General features: G+C 36.2%; 1 protein-coding gene across 2 annotated transcripts in view; it reads left to right on the top strand.

Annotated features, from left to right (window-relative positions):
• The first annotated feature begins 547 nt into the window (after nt 1-547).
• Nucleotides 548-17,295, top strand: part of CDH6 (cadherin 6) — a 202,152-nt gene continuing 185,404 nt past the window's right edge. The window contains exon 1 of one of the 2 annotated variants that reach the window (XM_056824260.1): nt 548-842. The gene's annotated coding sequence lies outside the window, so the exon portion shown is untranslated. Of the gene's footprint in view, nt 843-943; nt 1,201-17,295 lie in introns of those variants that run through there. The other variant, XM_001364806.4, reaches the window with a different exon arrangement.

The following is a 17,295-nucleotide window of genomic DNA, read 5'->3' as shown; positions in this document are numbered from 1 at the left end:
CAAACATAAGCAATATAAAAAAAAGAATATATATTATATATATATATACACATATATGTGTATATATATATATATTTTAAATATTCATTTAATCCGGAGGGAGGGGGCAAGAGGACAAAATGCACAGACATATATATTTTGTGTGTGTGAAGGTCATTTCTTCTTTACCTCTTAAAGAATGATAAATAGAGGAATTCTCCCGAGGGAAATGTATTAGATGTGCCGGTACTCTGTATTCAGTAACATTATGAACCTGACCTAACTGATAGCTGAAAACATGGTTCTGTTTCACTGGGAATTGTAATTGTTTAGTGAAAAGGGAAATGCTCAATCACTTGTGATATTCCGATAATAGTACAGAGAGGACATTTCAATAGTAAAAAGGGAGAAACATATGGACTCACACAAGTTCCGAGTATGTTGTAACCTTAAAAAAAAAAATCACTGCACATACTACGGCTGATGGAGGATTACTGTGAGCTGATTGCTGTGGACTTCAAACACTGGGAGTCATTCTATCATGAGGAGGGGGTGGGCGAGAGTGGGAGGGAGGGTGAGAGGGTTCTTTAACAAAGTCCTCCTCTCTCTGCACCCTCCCACTCCATTCACTTGCAAATCAGTGTGTGCCCAGAAGAGCCTGCTTTCCCTAAGCCCCAGCACCTTCCCATACTGAGTGCTGCAGTTTGAGCAGGAAGCAGTGAGAACTGTGTAGGCTACCGGAGTAGCAGCAGCCCCCGGAGCAGAGGCGGCAGCAGTGATAGCAGTGGCAGCGGCAGCGGCAGCACAGGCAGCAGAGGCAGTGGGGACCGCAGCAGCAGCAGCAGCAGGAGCAGCAAAAACCGGTAGCAAAATCTTTCTGTGTGTGTTTGTCACTAGGGGAGATGGTTAAGGTGATCTCTTGTGTTATTGGAGTGTTTGCTTTGCTTTTGGAGCTGTGGTTTCCGTTCTGGTCTTTCCTTATCATTGAATGGAAACCAGTCCGCTAGAGGGTCCCGTCAGCTTCCACTGCATGCATGCATGCCAGAGTTAAAAGTGATGCTCTAAGAGTCAGAGCCTTAGTTCGGTGCCGGTAGCTTCGCCAGAAGGAGACATCAGGCAACCCGTAGAAGCAGGGGTCTCACTCCTAGGCGGAGAGACACTGTGGACGCGGACTGACCAGTGTGCTTCTCGAGTGTGCGGCTGAGGTCTGGGTTTGTGCTGGTAAGGATTTCCTCCAGGCTCTGGACTTCAGTAGGACAAATGGAGCACTCGCTGCCTTCAGCAGGAGCTCCGTCGCCGCCTCTCTGCCCTTTCTTTGATAGCTGCGGCTGACAGGGGTTATTTGCAAAGTTGGCAGCTCAGTTGTGAGAGCAGACGGAGCCCTTGAGAGTAGAGGCATCGGGCGTGGGCACCTCTTTCTCCTGCCCAGGGACGAAGCAAGGCTTGGACAGGTGCAAACTGGCTCCTGATCGTTTTGCACATACAAATGCTTGCGGAGCAGAAAAACTTTAGTTACAATCAGTCAGTTGTTAGCTAGGGACAAGGAAAGAAGGAAGCTGATTGAATCCACCTTTTGGACAGTGCCTTCTGGTGGACCTAGTGCATCAGGGCCGAGTTTGCAAGAAAAATCCTCTATTATAAAGTGCAGTTCTCTGCATATGGAGCCCACAGGAGAGGGAAAAGTCAGTCGTGCTGTGGGTGTGCTGCCCAGGAGCTGTTACTGAAGATGACAGACCAACCGCCAAGTCTTTCTGTGTTAATGTGTTCACGGGACAGGGACGGAAACAAGTGTGTGTAGCTTTTAAAGTATCTGACAGAAGAAAATCGGAATAATTGCACCTAGTCCAAAACTCATTAATTCCCAGAAATAAACGATAGTTAAGTTTGGTTTGGTTTTTTTTTCATTTAATTTAATTTTTTTAGTTTATACATAGCTGCAGTTACAGAGATAGATCTAATTTTGTATTTAGATATTCTTTTGTAAGGAGTTTGGTGACCAGAGATCAGAGATGCTATAGAGGTCAATAGGGTGGAGGGAAGGGGGGGAAGAAGTGTTGTCACTGCTGCAATAAAATCCATATTTTATGGGGAGTTAAATGCAGTTCTTTGTAAGTGCAAGTGTATGTTCCCCTAAGAAACTCTAGATGACATTCAAGGATCAAGAAGTTTAATGACCTGAATTATACTCAGAATACCCATACATCTACTGATGATATTTAAAGAATGAACCTTTGTATGAGAATTTGGTTATGATATTCATGCTACAGAGTTTTATTACAACTCTCAAAGTAAATTCTATGACCAGACTATTTAAGTATCTATCTATGGCTTCAATTTTCATTTTGGAGTAGGGTAGAGAAAAGGAGTGGGGTGTGAAAAAGAAAAAAATTAAAAATACAGTAGACATAGTCAGGTACAGATGTGGCTATGTCATGGTTCAAATATTATGTATATAGTCTTTCCAGTACTAAAAAGGTTGTAAGATTTACTTCATGAACTGGGAAAAGGAAGCAAGAAAAATGTAACTTTAACATAGTATTTCCTTCACATTAATTACATCAAAATTAGTCTTCAAACCATAATAAAGTAGTATCTAGTCTACTTTTCATTTCCCTGTTGTGTTTGGCTAAACCTAAAAAGGTTAGCCTGGGGATCTGAGTGTTTCTACATATATGCATACATATATATATGTGTAGTTTATTTTTCCTGAATGCTTTAATCCAAGGTGTAAGAATGTTTTGGCCCTTTGCTATTTTAAAGAAAACTTAGTCAACAAGTTGTGGACAGGAGGAAATAAGAGATTTGATCAATCAGATGTTTTCATTATATCATTAAGAGGATGATGTTTGTACTATAAGCCAGATTTTCAATGGAGAGCTCCTTTTGCTAGGTAGTCTCAAAAAGAAGTCAGCATCTATACTGGGATAAATCATTTCTGTTTATATCCCTTTCCTTACACTTGTAGATTTTGACTAGTTGGGGCAGTATGAAGGGTGGAGGAGGGGAACAAAAGGTACATAGTATATTTTTCTACCTACTTTTATTGATTTTTCATATTTTTGAGGCAAAGGAAGAAAACTTTTTTCCAAAAAGCCCTAAGAGGCAGCAACACATTTTTCAAGGAAAATGGCAATGATTTAGTTCTACTGTAATTCTCTGCAATTATCTTTTGCAGCCATTATAAGGAATTGGCATGTGAGAATCCCTGTAGGGACTTTGCAGTCCCTCTGGATATTTAGCTTTTGCATTAATTCATTGCACTTACATTTCTCAATACTAACACACTGAAAAGATAAAATAGAGAAACAAAAATTCATCATTTTCTATGTTGCTTGCTATCAAAAATATACACCTTCCTTCTTCCACCCACCATCCATCAGCTTTGAAAGTAGAAACTTACTCTTAGAGGCAATATTCCTTTTAATGAGAAAATGTCTGTGCAAAATGTTGCTTTAGATGTATTTGAAACAACTAGGATTGAAAGCACGGTTACAGACCCAAACACAGTACCCAGATAGTCTGTCCTCTTTGCTGGAAATGTTTCCACTAGCATGTTGCACTGGACAAAAAGTTTTGATTTGGAAATCAAGCAAAATAGTATGGTTACGTTGGTGACAGGGAGATGGAAAGTGATCAAGTGTTTTCATGAAGTACACTTTCTCTTTCTTAGGACATGAAATGTGTGGCCACCCCTTCCTGGGACCTAGTTGCTCTACAATCATTTGTTTCCTCATTCAGATAGGTATAGTGGTTTTCTTTTAATTATAGAAACTTTTTTGGTTGGAAGGGACCTCTAGTGGGTCATTCTGTGCATTTCTCTCAGCATTACAGTTGCAGGATGGCTTTTGCTACTAAAGTTTTAAAAATATAGCAGCAGCCCTTTTATTAGAAAAGGGAGAGGTGGGGAAATGCCTGTCCAGCAAGACTTAATTTCTATGTGTAGACAGTGGCCTGTTATTTTGTTACATATGTAAATGTATCCAGATGGAGGACCTCAAAATATCTGCTTTGTTTTTCCATGTCTCTTGTTAAGAGTTTAAACACAATGAGAATTTCCCATGCAGTTAAATGAAATAAGTAGAAACATGTTAGCATTTACTGGAAACTATAAAATGAGATGTCCTTTTTTCCCAGACCTTGCCAAGAATGAATTTCCTTAAGGAGTTGTTGTATCCTCGTTAATAATTAAGTCTGATTTACCCTTTTAAAAAAATCCATTTCCCATGGACAATGACATTATTTTTATGTTTCCAGAAGGATAATCTGAAGACCATAATTCTGAGAAAAGTTGTGGGAACGTAATTACCGTTTCAAAAATGTATAGAACTTTTCTACTTCTGCTGATGTAGTGGCTTCTAACAATGAAATACCTGTTCATATAAGTATTTATTAAAAAGAAGCCAATAGACTTTTAGATATGTATGTCACCAATGGGGATTGTCTGTTTTAGTCCATAGTTTTGCTTTATTGTGATGCTTTTTGGGTACCCTACTCCTTTAAAAAAGCATTCCCTAGCACTTGGAGGTAGATAAGTTCTGTGTGGTGAATCAGTCTCTTCTGCTGACACTATGCAGGGCTCGACTTCCAATTTAAAAATCTGTTCTAAAGTTTGAAATGTGTTCCAAATGAGATAACATCCGGCAGCCGCTAGTTTCCTCATGTTCCTTGCTTAGTCATGGCAGCCCATTCTTTGGGGTATGTAAGAATTAGGGTCTGGCTTATGAAAAAGGAAAGAAATGACTCAGTCTGAATTGCATTTCTTAATAGTGTTTCAGCTTAGCCAGTGTCTACTGAGCCTACCTTATTTGCTTCACAAAAAGGTGAAAAAGCAGATAATCAAACCTTTTCTGGCTTAAAAAATCGTGAATAATGCATAATAAATATAGAGAATGGGAACATTGTACTAACAAGAAACTTACTGAAAGAAAAATATTTTTTAAAAAACAAGGAATTATCTGTCAGTCTTACTTTTGTGACACATTTCTAGTGATTTTAGAGAAAAGTAATATAGAAAAATTGGGGAGATGCCTTTTTATTTAAAGATTTTTATTTGAAGAGAGGAGGGGACTGAGGTGTTTTTCTGAAACTGGGTGAAAATATTTGGGGGCTTTCATTCTTCTGAAATAATATAGGCTACAATATTTTTAAATGTCCATATCACTACATTTCTTTCTCTTTATTCATACCAGTTTTCTCTTTCACTAAGTCATGTGAGGACCTCCAAGACCCTCTATGTCAGGCACCATCATTATTTCTTGAGGTAGATAGTTTTTATGACCCTTTAAGGAATGATATAGGAAAGTGGAAGAGAATGAATTATCTTCTTCCAGAGTAAAATGTACCCTTAGCTACTACCAAAAGATGCTTTAAGGATGAGTTCCTGAAGCCAAAGAATAACAGAGAAATGATTCAATAAATTAGATACTTCAGGCAAAAAAAAAAAATTTAACTAGACTTGAACAAGCCAGGAATTTATCTGAAGTACTCACAAAGACAATTTAATGAAGAGGTAATGCCCCTATTTGGCATATGCAATTATTTAGACCATAACATGTGTACAAAAGGCACTGGATACTTCAATCCCTCCATATTTAGGTAACATTCCAATTTGTTTAACCTCTTTACTCTCTTTTCACTGATTCTGTGGGTGCTTGTTTTCTGGATTTATTATCCTATCTTGTTTTGATTCATAAGAAGAGAATTTTAATTATAGACAGAATGTTACTCTTGAATGTGATGCAGCATTGATAAAGCACCATGCACTTCAGACTCTTCCTAATGATACATAAAACTCTTGTTGAGCAGCCCAATTTATGAATGAAATAACCCAGGGCCTGCCTTAATGTAGGGTTTCAAATTTTCTTAACCTTAAATAATATTCCTATGTAGGACATTATACATACACACACACACACATATAGTATATCTTTTATAGAAAAGAGTAAATTGGTCTTTCTGTCAACAGACATTGAAAACCACAAAAGAAATTCAGTTTTATTGAGTTGTCCATGAATTAGTAACTAATGAATGAAATAGAAAAAGAGAGAAAAAATGCATAAGGATGAATTGAAAATAAAAGCAGAATTAGGTTTGACATTTTTCCATATGAAGGATTACCATTTTCTATCATATTCTGAAGAAATGCAGGTTCACATGCATGATTACCATACCCTGTCTGCCCTGAAATGCAAATTTTAAGATGGTAGTCATTGCCTGAAGGAGACCTCACTGTTAGTGTTTCACAGAGGTAGAAATGGAATGAAATCTCTACATTCAAGGGTTAACTCACAGATTGTATCCCAAGGTGATTTGAATTCTTATCAGAAAACAAATATTGCAGTTAAAAAGACTAACTTTTTCATAATAATTAACAGTTGTAATAGTTATCAACACAAGTCTAACATCATTTACTTATTGTTTGTCGCCATCTTACTTCCCACACCAAAGTAAACCAAAGAAATAATGTACTCATCTTCTTGAACAATAGTGTTGAAGATAAATATATCAATAGAAAATAGAAACCTACAAATGGTACAATGTGGTAAAAGATGATAGAAACAAGACTTTCAAATAATACTAAATTCAGTGCTATGTGTTAGTGCAACTTTAATAATAGGTGGTGCCCAGAGAGGTCAGAGACTAAAATAATTGACAATCACACTGTAAAGCAAAAAGGAAGTAAATGTTGTTAACCTCAAATTTAAGTTCTTTTGACTTAAGGCTTATGGGATAACATACATTTGTTGAAGAACCCAGTGAAAGTGATGAAGTGAAATGGTTGCTTGAATCTCGCTTTAGAAGGACCTATGGATGACCTGGACAAATAAGTGGGAATTCAGAAATTCAGCTAAAAACATTTTGTCAATGATTAGACAGATTTTGTGGCCAAATAGATGTCTTATAGACTTTTGTTTGAAAACAAACAAACTATTTACAAGAGTTTGTTAGCAGAGATAGTGCCATGGACAAACTCATTGTGTGACAATAAAGGTGATTTTGGTGACCCTTGAATCAATTATTTGATTTCCATTGTAATAAGAGAAGACTTTTTGATAGAGGGAGAATAATTTAAAGAAATTAAATAATTTTAGTTTCCCTCTTGACAACTATGTTTTTTATCCATCTAAGAGCATCTCAGGCTCTCTGGACTCTTTAAAAAAATACCTTCTCTCTTAGCTCAATCAGGGTATTTTTTACTTGATTGACATTATTAGGTAAAGTTTTACATGGTTTCTAGCCTTTCTGATAAGTGAAAAGTCATTCTTTTTCCTTTCATGATGACATTATTGTCATTTACTTAGTATTTTCTGAGCATTAAAATTCAATTCATACAAAAACTGTATACATACATACATACATACAAAAAAAAATTCTTTACAAAGTAAATATACCAAAATATACTAGTATGTTATAGTGTTGAAAAAGAAGTAAAATTCCAGAACAGTTCTTTCCCTGTGTTTACTCTGTATATACATATATATGTTATATGTACTTATGTGTATATGTAGTATCCTTCAAAAAGCAAAAGTTCCTTGAGGGCAGGACTTTTCATTTCTGTCTGGTGTCCTCAGTACCTAGCCTATTACCTGGTATTTAGGAGGAGAAAGGTAGATTAACAAAGCATTAGGAATCTGCTTTGAATTAATAAATTCTTGTTGACTGAAAATGAAAAAAAGCTATTTATTATAATGTTAATTTGATAACTATTGCAGTTAAGACACCTTCCTTCTCAGTCCTTCCCAGGTCTCATCACTAAAATGACCATATAGTCTCTGTTCTCTAGATTCTGATTATCCAGTTTTTGAATTATCAAGGGAATTATGATAGAGAAGGGAAATCTAGAGGTAAATTATTTCAGTCTCTTTTTAAAAAAAAAATTAAAGACCAGTTCTGGACTTGTTGAAGTTTCATAAGAAGTTTATTCATTTTTCTTTTTATTTCTACTGAAAATATTTCATCGTTTATTAATACTATTAGATAATGGAAACAAGTAAAATTAAAACTCAAGCTAGGAAATATAACCAGGAGTTTGTAGTTATCATGTGTATTAAGGGGTATGGAGAGAGGTGTGTTGAGTTTACACATTTGTGTGTATGCTGTTGTTGTTGGGTTGTGTGTGTGTATGTGTGTATGTGTATGTGTGTGTGTGTGTGTGTGTGTGTGTAACTTGTAGAAAAGGAAGCTGTTGAAACTGGCAGTTAAAATGAGGTTTTAGTTTTTAATCTATAATTTTTAGCTACAGTATATTCAATTATCTGCCAAACAATAAAGAAATGAAAACTACCTGTATTCTGTGGAGAATATATATCTGCCTCTAATTTTTCAGGACCTCCTTAGATCATTTAGGGCAAAAAGAGACCTTAGAAATTAACTCATTCAACCTCTTCATTTTACAGAGGAGTAGATTTAGGATTAGAGAGGTGAAGTAAATTACCCAAATCCAACAGTTTGTATGTAATAAAGCCAGGCTTGAAAACCAGGGTCTCTGACTCCAAATCTGACAGTTTGGGCTTCAGGAAAAGAGTAGGTTGGTGAAGTAAAGAGAACACTGGACTTGATATCAGAAAGATCTTCATTCAGAATCCAGACTCAGACTGCTAGTCAGGTATCCCTAGACAAATCACTTAATCTCTATAGCAGTTTCCCTATCTGCAAAATGGGTATAATAATAGCACCTTTCTCCCATGGTTGTCCTAAATATAAAATAAGATAATATTTGTGAAGTACATTGCATTAAAGCTCCACATAAATGTTAATTATTATTATTATTACTCTACATAAAACCTTGCAATATCCTAATCATTTAATCACATCAGATATTTGATATTTGGAACAAAAAATATGGTTGCCATACCTAAATCTCTTTTACTAGTAAAGCATGAGGACTCTTGAAAAATAACAAAAAATGACCTAGTTATTGTTATCATTGTGGTTTTGTTAAGACCTTGTCTATCTGGTAAATAATTTTATATGAGAAGTGATTAATCTTGGTACTTGTTTCTCTTTTACGGATCCCAGTTTAGTGAAGAAGAATGACTGCACCATTTAAGTCAGTCAGATCAAAAACCAGTTTAGTCAAAAGCTCCCCACACACTAGCTGCTTTATTAGATCTCTTGATAATAGAGACACATTTGTGAATTGAGGAGAACCTGTTGACTTCATAAGCAAGAATTCTGAAATTGTACTTTGCCTAATTTTCCCCAAATTTATGTAAAATTAATTTTAAGCATCTGGTTGGTTGATGGATGTTTAGCAGCATATGAGGAGGTCATGCCTGATTATCTCAGCTCAGTTTTGCCCTACGAACCAGAAAAGAGATATCCTTAATTTGCAAAACAAAATTTCCGCATTATTTGAAAAAGGCATTTCAAAGATGTCTATTCCAATTCCTGAAAAGGTTCTTTAGTTCTGTTCATAAAGAAACCACTGTCCTTCGTTTTTGTATATGTCAGTCACAAAAATAAAATGATAATCCATTTTCATTCACCTTTTGCAAAGGCTTGTTTGGTTTGGTTCATTAATCTGCTGCCAACCATACCTTTGCTGTGTTTGACTGAGCTTCCCTTAGCAACAGGTTCTAATTTCTCCAGTCACAATGAACGGTCATAATCTGTACTAATATACAGCCTATCTAATAAATAATCATGCTGGATCCTAATTGAACAAAGTTGAGCAGCTGCATTTCCTAGTTATTGCTTTTATCTCACAACTGCTCACTTAAGAGAAGCTGGGATTTTTGTCAGTGTGTAGAAAAGACTGGATTCAGTAAGGCAGGTTATCTGATGAAAATCACTGCTACAGCTGATTTCCTCTCTTCCTGGCCCCCTCAAGACAACATCAGGAAAGGGTAGACCTTGACAAAAAGAGCTGAAGGGATTAGTTAGTTAATCTGTAGTGCCCTCTAGGAGAAGTCAGTCACAAACCTGAAAAGAGAGAAAAGATTTTGGAAAACAGAGGAAAGATTTACAAAACCTGAAACAACTTCTGCCTTCAGAAAAGGTAAGGTGATCATCTTCATTTGTAGGCAAACAAACCTGGTCCAAGAGACTGGATTCCCTCTTTGAAATGGAAAGCAGAAAGGTGGCATCTTGATGAATCCCAGGGTGACTTCTATTGCTTATTCCTCCCATCATTCCATAGGTTTGTCAGAAGCTCTTGCCCAAGATTAACTATATGGCAACTTGTTTGTTTTTTAAATTCCATCCAATTCAGCAAGCACCTATTAAGTAACTTCTATGTCCCAGGCGCTGGGCTAAGCCTCAAAGAGTTGGCTAAAAATATCAGTGATACACTGTGTGGCAGGATCTATATGGCGGGGTGGGGGGGGGGGTAATTTGGAGGGGGGGTTGGAGGGGAAGCCAGCTTTTCACTAAAAAGGGGAAGATAGCTAATTTTAGAGACAGAATCAACACGTACTTCAAGTGGACCCCAGCATCTTCAATTAAGATTTTGATGCAAAAGGAAGATTTGGGGGAGAATCATCAAAACAGCCAAAAGATGGATTAATTAGGTAACAGTGGACAAGAAGCTTTTCATCACAGCCCTAGGAAGCTGGTACTATTCATTTAGCATATGTATGTGCTCCAATTGCTTATTACATTAAAATTGTTTGCATTCTGTGTGACAATCTGATTATCATGGCTGATGAGGGAAACCAATCACAGCCCAACTGATGGCCCTTGATGATAATTAAGAAATATGCAGTAATATCCATGACATCATGAAGTAGGGATTCAAAACACTGAATAAGATTGCTGCCGAATGTTAAACTGAACAGTCTGGATACTAATGAGAAGCTGTGGACACACAGAACCTTAAAGAAATGCTCTTCTTGTCAAACAATTACTTCCCCCATTCTGCTTACCTGACTGACAAGTAACTGCTCCCTAGAAGGGTTTGCAGAAAAGATTTTTGGAAGGATCATTACAGGAATTTCTGTACAATGAGAGTCTTTCGGGCATAAATGTAAGTAATTTTATGGGATAGATAAATTCTACTGAAAATAAAGAGGTAACTTTGTTATAATATAGCTACTCTGTCACCAGAATGAATAGCTGAAAGCAACTGAGCTAGACACTCTTACCTAACAAGCTGATTTTCAAAAGAAACTACACCAGTTTTGGCCAACAAGATAGTATCTTAGACAAACATTTTTTTCAACTTTATTTCCTGTTCAAATCCATTCCTTTCCAATGGAAAATCTGGCTTGTTATATTCTTTATTCTAATAGCATCATATTTAATAATTCAGAATCTTTTAAAAGGGGTCCTATTTCAAAGGAGACCATATCAATGGTGCCCTGAAAGCCTGAGGGTATAAAGATGCTGATGGGGATACCCAGCCCTTAGATTCCGGATACCAACTCTCTTCCTCCTTTAGGCAGGTTTTTTATTAAACTCAGTATTAAACAATGTTGCCTGAAGCCTGATTAACAATTTATGTCTTCCTAAGCAGGATTAGCAGCAGTCTGTCATTTTGATTTTTTAATTCTTAATTTGCATCTGGAAACGGGTAGGCCTCTGAGTTTACATTTTTCTAATATATTTTGCTTTTCAGGACTCAGAAGTAACTGAATGTGATTCTTTCTGGTTTGATTTTTCTTTTTTATAGTATGGTTGCTATGCTTGCTAATAAGTCATGGCTATTTTAAATAAAATGGAATTGTTTCTGCCTTTAAATACATTTCCTGCCTTTCAGTAATCCTGTATATGATGTTTTATTTTTATTAAAGCAATTTAGAGTAAAATTCTGTGAGGAGAGAAAATCAGATAGATGGAGTGAGCATATCTGTAGACATGTATTCAAGCACATGGATATGCATAATAGGAGGTTTTTACCTTTCTTTGTGCCATAACCTTATAGTGGTTTGAGGAAACCTTTGGACAGCTTCTCAGAATAATGTAAATACATCAAACATATCTGATAGAAAAACAATTATACTTTTAAAAGAAGTCATTTTTTTCCTTATCCAAGTTCCTATATCCTTATGAAATCTCTCACAGATTCCAGGTTAGGAACCTCTGATATGTGAGTCACATACACATATTTTTAAATGTGTATATACATGTATATGCAAGGTATCAAAAGTTTTAGTAAAATTTCACATTTTAATAGTTTAAAACTACATTAAGACTCTTAGGAAATTATATAGGTAGACAGACAGGCAGACATATATAAATATATATATAATATATATAGGCATATTTATCCAAAGGTATATGCAGATATAATGGAAAGAAAGAATTTTAGGTGAAAACATTTGTTTTTTTATATGGGCTTAAATTTTAAAAATAAGCAAGGGCAGCTGTGTATTTAAAGTCCAGAGTCCTGGCTTTGAACTCATCTCTATCATTTAGTAACTGGAATTTGGGCAATTCATTAAGCTCTCAGAATCATTTATATAAAACTGGAATAATAATACTGACTACTTACTTCATAGGGTTCTTAGGAAGATCAAAAGACATAATGTACATGAAAAGCCTCTGCAACCATACAGAGCTATATAAAATGTGAGTTTCATTAATAAAGAAAATATATCTGCATTTTCATCCTCAAAGTGTATCTATTTGTATATTTGTATTTCGTGTCAAAAAAATATGACAGATTTTCTTCCTTTTATAAAGTGTGGTACATCTGAGGCCAGAGCAGCAGGTGTTTCTCCATATGGGTCATTTAGCTTTGGGCAGAGAAAAAGACAGTCCAGGCACATGTCCCCAGATTCACCCCATACTCACCCCAAGTTCTTACTGCCTCACAAATGCTTAGTCTTGATCCTGAAGGGGATCGATTGAAAAGTGGCTAGCTCAGAGCACACCACTTCTAGACAAGGAACAAATAAAAACATATTCCTACTCATGATAGACAGACAATATCCCATTTCTATACAAATGCTGATCATGTAAATTCTTGTTGAAAAGACCTACTTTTTTCTATTAGCCAGTGTACTGCTTAGCTGTGCAAATTATCCTTTGACTTCACATTTATAAACATGTTTGTAGAGTTCATTTCTATTTCTTACTTTGCCTTTTTCACTTTCTAGTCTTAAAATAAGAATCATCAAACCACTGAGTGCTATAAATGAGTTGGGCCCCATATCAGGGTACTCTTCTATCATGGCCTGTACTTGACTGACCCTCCATTATTCCACTTTGCCTTGCTCTATAGTAGTTCCTATGCAGATTCTAACCAGCAAACTTTGTTGCTGCAAGCACTGCTTCTGTGCAGGAAGACTGGCTGCATTTTAGGATCTCAAACGGCTCATGATCTTATCTAGATAATAAATGTTAATTATGGCTTTAAGAACACTCTGATTGAAACCAGCTGTCATGAAGCTGGTTGAATGGTCTTTGGGAAGATCCACTCTTCTGGCCCCAGTGATGTGAAACCACCCTTTGTTAAGCTGTCTTGATGCTGTAAAAGGAGGAATACTATACTTGGACCTCTGTAGTGTTCATGTGTAGGAGAACTGGGGGCAGGAATCCAGAACTCTAAAAATCTGCTTGGAGGGAAGCTTTAATGGACCTTAGATGGGAGCAGGGAGAGATGGTAATGGCTGGCTTGAGAGATCTGACTATAGCCACTAAGTGCTCAAATGAGAGTTCACTGAGGGGTGGTGAGGTTCAGAGAGGAGGATGCTTTTTGTGAGAACTGAGATGGTCCTGATCTCCTGTGTTCTGAGCTCCAGCTAGTGTGGTTTAGTGGAAGGAATTCTATGCTTGAAATTAGAGTTATCACTGTCACTTTTGAACTATATGATCCTGGGCAAGTCACTAAGCCTCAATTTCACCATCTATAAACTGAGTATAATTATGAGTTTACCTACTATGCAGAAGAAGTATATTGTAAACCATAAAGTATTATGTAAATATGAACTACTGTTAGTTTTTGAGTAGCGAAGAGGTGAGAAAAGATGCTTTGGTGACTATATAGCTAAATATAGAGTTACAAATGTGTTTAAGGAAAACAAATTTCTAAACGTGGAATTTTTGAGCTAAAAATGGCATTCTGAATAACAGTTTTTAGATTTTATCTTACAGATGGGGAAAATTGAATTCAGAGACATCAAATAATTTCCCTATAGTCACCCAGCTAGTTAGTAGCATCACTGAAACTCTATAACCAAGTTTGCCTCTTACCCAAGCTCAGCAGACTTTCCATTTATAGTGCACTGCCTCTCAAGAAACAAGTAAATTATATCATTTGGTTCAGGAGAAATTTCTAAGCCTTCTGTTAAGAAACCAGACCTTGGAAACGACAAGAGTAGACTAAGCTGTCACCAAAGGAAAAGATTAACCCAAAGGCAACAGAGTAGAATTGGCAGAGAAGAAAGAACAACTGGGAGGTTTCTAGAATAGACTAAGTTAAAGACCAAGGGACGATCTACTAAAGGGGCCAAGATATTTTGAAGTAGTTCTATTAGTGGGATTGTGGTCAGTTAACTTTTTTGGAGCATCTATAAACTATCCTTAAAAAAGGAACAGAACAAGAGCACTAATTGGACAGACTTAGTTTTGTTACGGAATTAATCAATATGCATCTATTAAATACATTTATGTTCCATGCACTGTGTGAAGTGCTAGAGATACAAAACAAAGACAAAAAAAAATCCTCTGCTCTTTGTCAGACTGTGGACATTATGGATTTTTTCCTGCAGCCTTATATCTAAGTGTGGTTGCTTTTCTTTTATTTTAATAAAAATACCCTTTGATACATTGTGGCCAGACTAATACAAGTAGGAGAGTTGCTTCCAGCCAACTAGTCTACTCAGTAGAAAGATTTTCTGCTCCTATTTTGGTAGGGACTCAAACTGTAACAGGGAGATTCAGTGAATAAGATGAAATTTAGTAGGGACAAAAAGTAAAACCTTTCACTTGAGTTTTAAAAAATCAATTGTACAAGTGTAGAATGGAGGAGAGATGTCTACAAAGTTGTTTGGGGAAACACAAAAACTAATCGATTGTAAACTCAGTATAAGCCAGCAATGTGAATTGGCAGTCAAGAATTACTGTGATTTTATGGTGTATTAAGAGAAGTATAGGGTCCAGATCTCATTCAACTCAAAACATCTAAAGTTTTGCACTGACTAGACCACATCTGGAATGCTGTGTCCAGTCTAAGGACCTGACAAGTTAGAATTCAATCAGAGGTGGAAGACCAGGATGACAGGTGACATAAACATTACAGCTTATGAGAAGTGGTTGAAGTGACTGAGTTCATTTACCCTAGAGAAGACTTAAGAAGAATATGAGTATTGCTTTCAAACATTTCAGGAGTTATTAATCTGGAAGAAGAATTTTTCTGCTTGATCCTGGAGAACCAAACTAGAATGAATGGATAAAGGTCATGGGGGAGGGGGAATCAAATTTTGGCTCGGTATAAAGAAAAATTCCCTAACTATGCATGTTGCTTTGGTTAGGGAAGGAAAGGGGATGGGAGGATATGAAAGCAGGGTGGGATAAGTTATCTTTAACTGGATGTCTTCAAAATGTAGGTTGCATGACACTGTTTTAAGAATTATATAAATATGCATATATAAGAATGATGATTTGGGAACTTAATAAATTATTTTCAAGATCTTTCAACTCAAAGCATCTATATAGGGTTCCTTAATCATTTTTTGTGTCACAGACTCCTTTGGTAATGATGTTTTTAAATTCATAAAAGAGGATGCATAAGATTACAAAGGAAGACAACTATGTTGAAATAAAGTTTTCAAAACTTAAAAAAACAAGTTTATAGACTCAGGGTTTAGGAACTCAAAATGAAGAATATGATTTTGTCACAGGCATCTCAAGGATTTTAAAGTGTTTTGTAGATATTAGGATCTCTGGTGGCTCCAAAAACAGTCTTCCTCCATTCAAACTATAGTACATTCTGGTAAACTAACTAAAATTCTCTCCTATGGCTGTTCTTCACAGAGTCAGTGTCAAGGAATAAGGATCAAGAGCTAAATTTTATGAGTCATAAGGAGAAGAAAGACATGGGAAGGAAGGGGAATTATTGGTTTTTTTAAGATTGAAGAAGGACCTCTGTAGCAAAAGTTTTTCAAAACCATGGAGAATTTGTCACATACCAATCAGTACTAGTTCATGGATCTGTGATTGGCAAGCACTATTCCAAAAAGACTAACATTCCTTATTGTGTCATCTATTTCTGTGCTAATTATCATTATTTTGGCCAATGCAGCCAGTGAATAGAAACTATTTATGGTTTTCTATTACATTGCATTATTTATATGGCTTCAGGTATCCCCTATGATTTGTTGTAATGACTATAAAACAGCCTGCTGCGTGATCCATCTTGTGTGGGTATTTTCAGGATAAAGTCAACATTATCTAGAAAAATCTTGTTTGTACACACTTTATTTACATGCTGTCTCCCCAACTGGATTGTGAGCTCTTGAGAACAAGGACCATCTTTTATCTTTCTTTGTATCCTCAGCACTTAGTATAATGTCTGGCATAGAGTGGGAACTTAATTAAATGTTATTGACTGGCTAATTTAGGTGCCATCTCTTTCACAAATCCCTCCCTGAACCTTCTGGTCATTAATAATCTTCTCTCATAGATCTCTCTTAATCGTCATAGTTGGTTTATAACTCATTAATGAAACTATAATCTAATATTGTTCATGATAGTTATGTTCATTTGTGTTTCTCCCCCGCAATTTAATAACTGTGTGTTATGTCCCATTGTGATGTATTACACTGTATTCTATTTTAATATAAACATAAAAGGTTCTGAGGAGGTTCTCTATACTTCTTATGTATAACAAGATACCATTAGCATAAGAAGGTGATCATTTTAGCTTAACTAAATAGCATTTTTTTCATTTTTCATAAATTGAGTGATTAGGCTAAAGTGGTAACATTTCTGGTGAAGATACTACTTACTAACTCTATAGTGGAAATATCTAAACAAAAGGAAGAAAGAGTAAGAAAAAGTTCCTAGGACCATGACTGGAACTAGAGGATAAATAGGCCTGGGAAAAAATAACTGAAATTCAGTAGGAAAGTGTCAAGTCTTGCTCCTACTGGGGGAGGAAGGAGGGAAGGAAGAAGGAAGGTAAATGGCAGGTAGAACTTGGGAGAGGTTCCAAAATTGGGAAAGGACAGAGAAGTGAGGTAGCATATTGTAGGGCAAAGCAACATGGATTTAGAGTCAAAGAACTTGAGTGTGAATTCTAGCTCTTTTACCTAATACATCCATGGCTTTGGTTAAGTCATTTACTTCTTCAGGTCTCAGTTTCCTCACTTATAAAATACAGTGGGGGAGGTATACTAGGTGGCCTTTGATTTCCCTTCTAGCTGTAGATCT

This window comes from Monodelphis domestica, chromosome 3, assembly GCF_027887165.1.
Source record: "Monodelphis domestica isolate mMonDom1 chromosome 3, mMonDom1.pri, whole genome shotgun sequence".
Classification (NCBI taxonomy): Eukaryota; Metazoa; Chordata; class Mammalia; order Didelphimorphia; family Didelphidae; genus Monodelphis; species Monodelphis domestica.
This window is presented reverse-complemented; position numbering and strand designations above follow the sequence as displayed.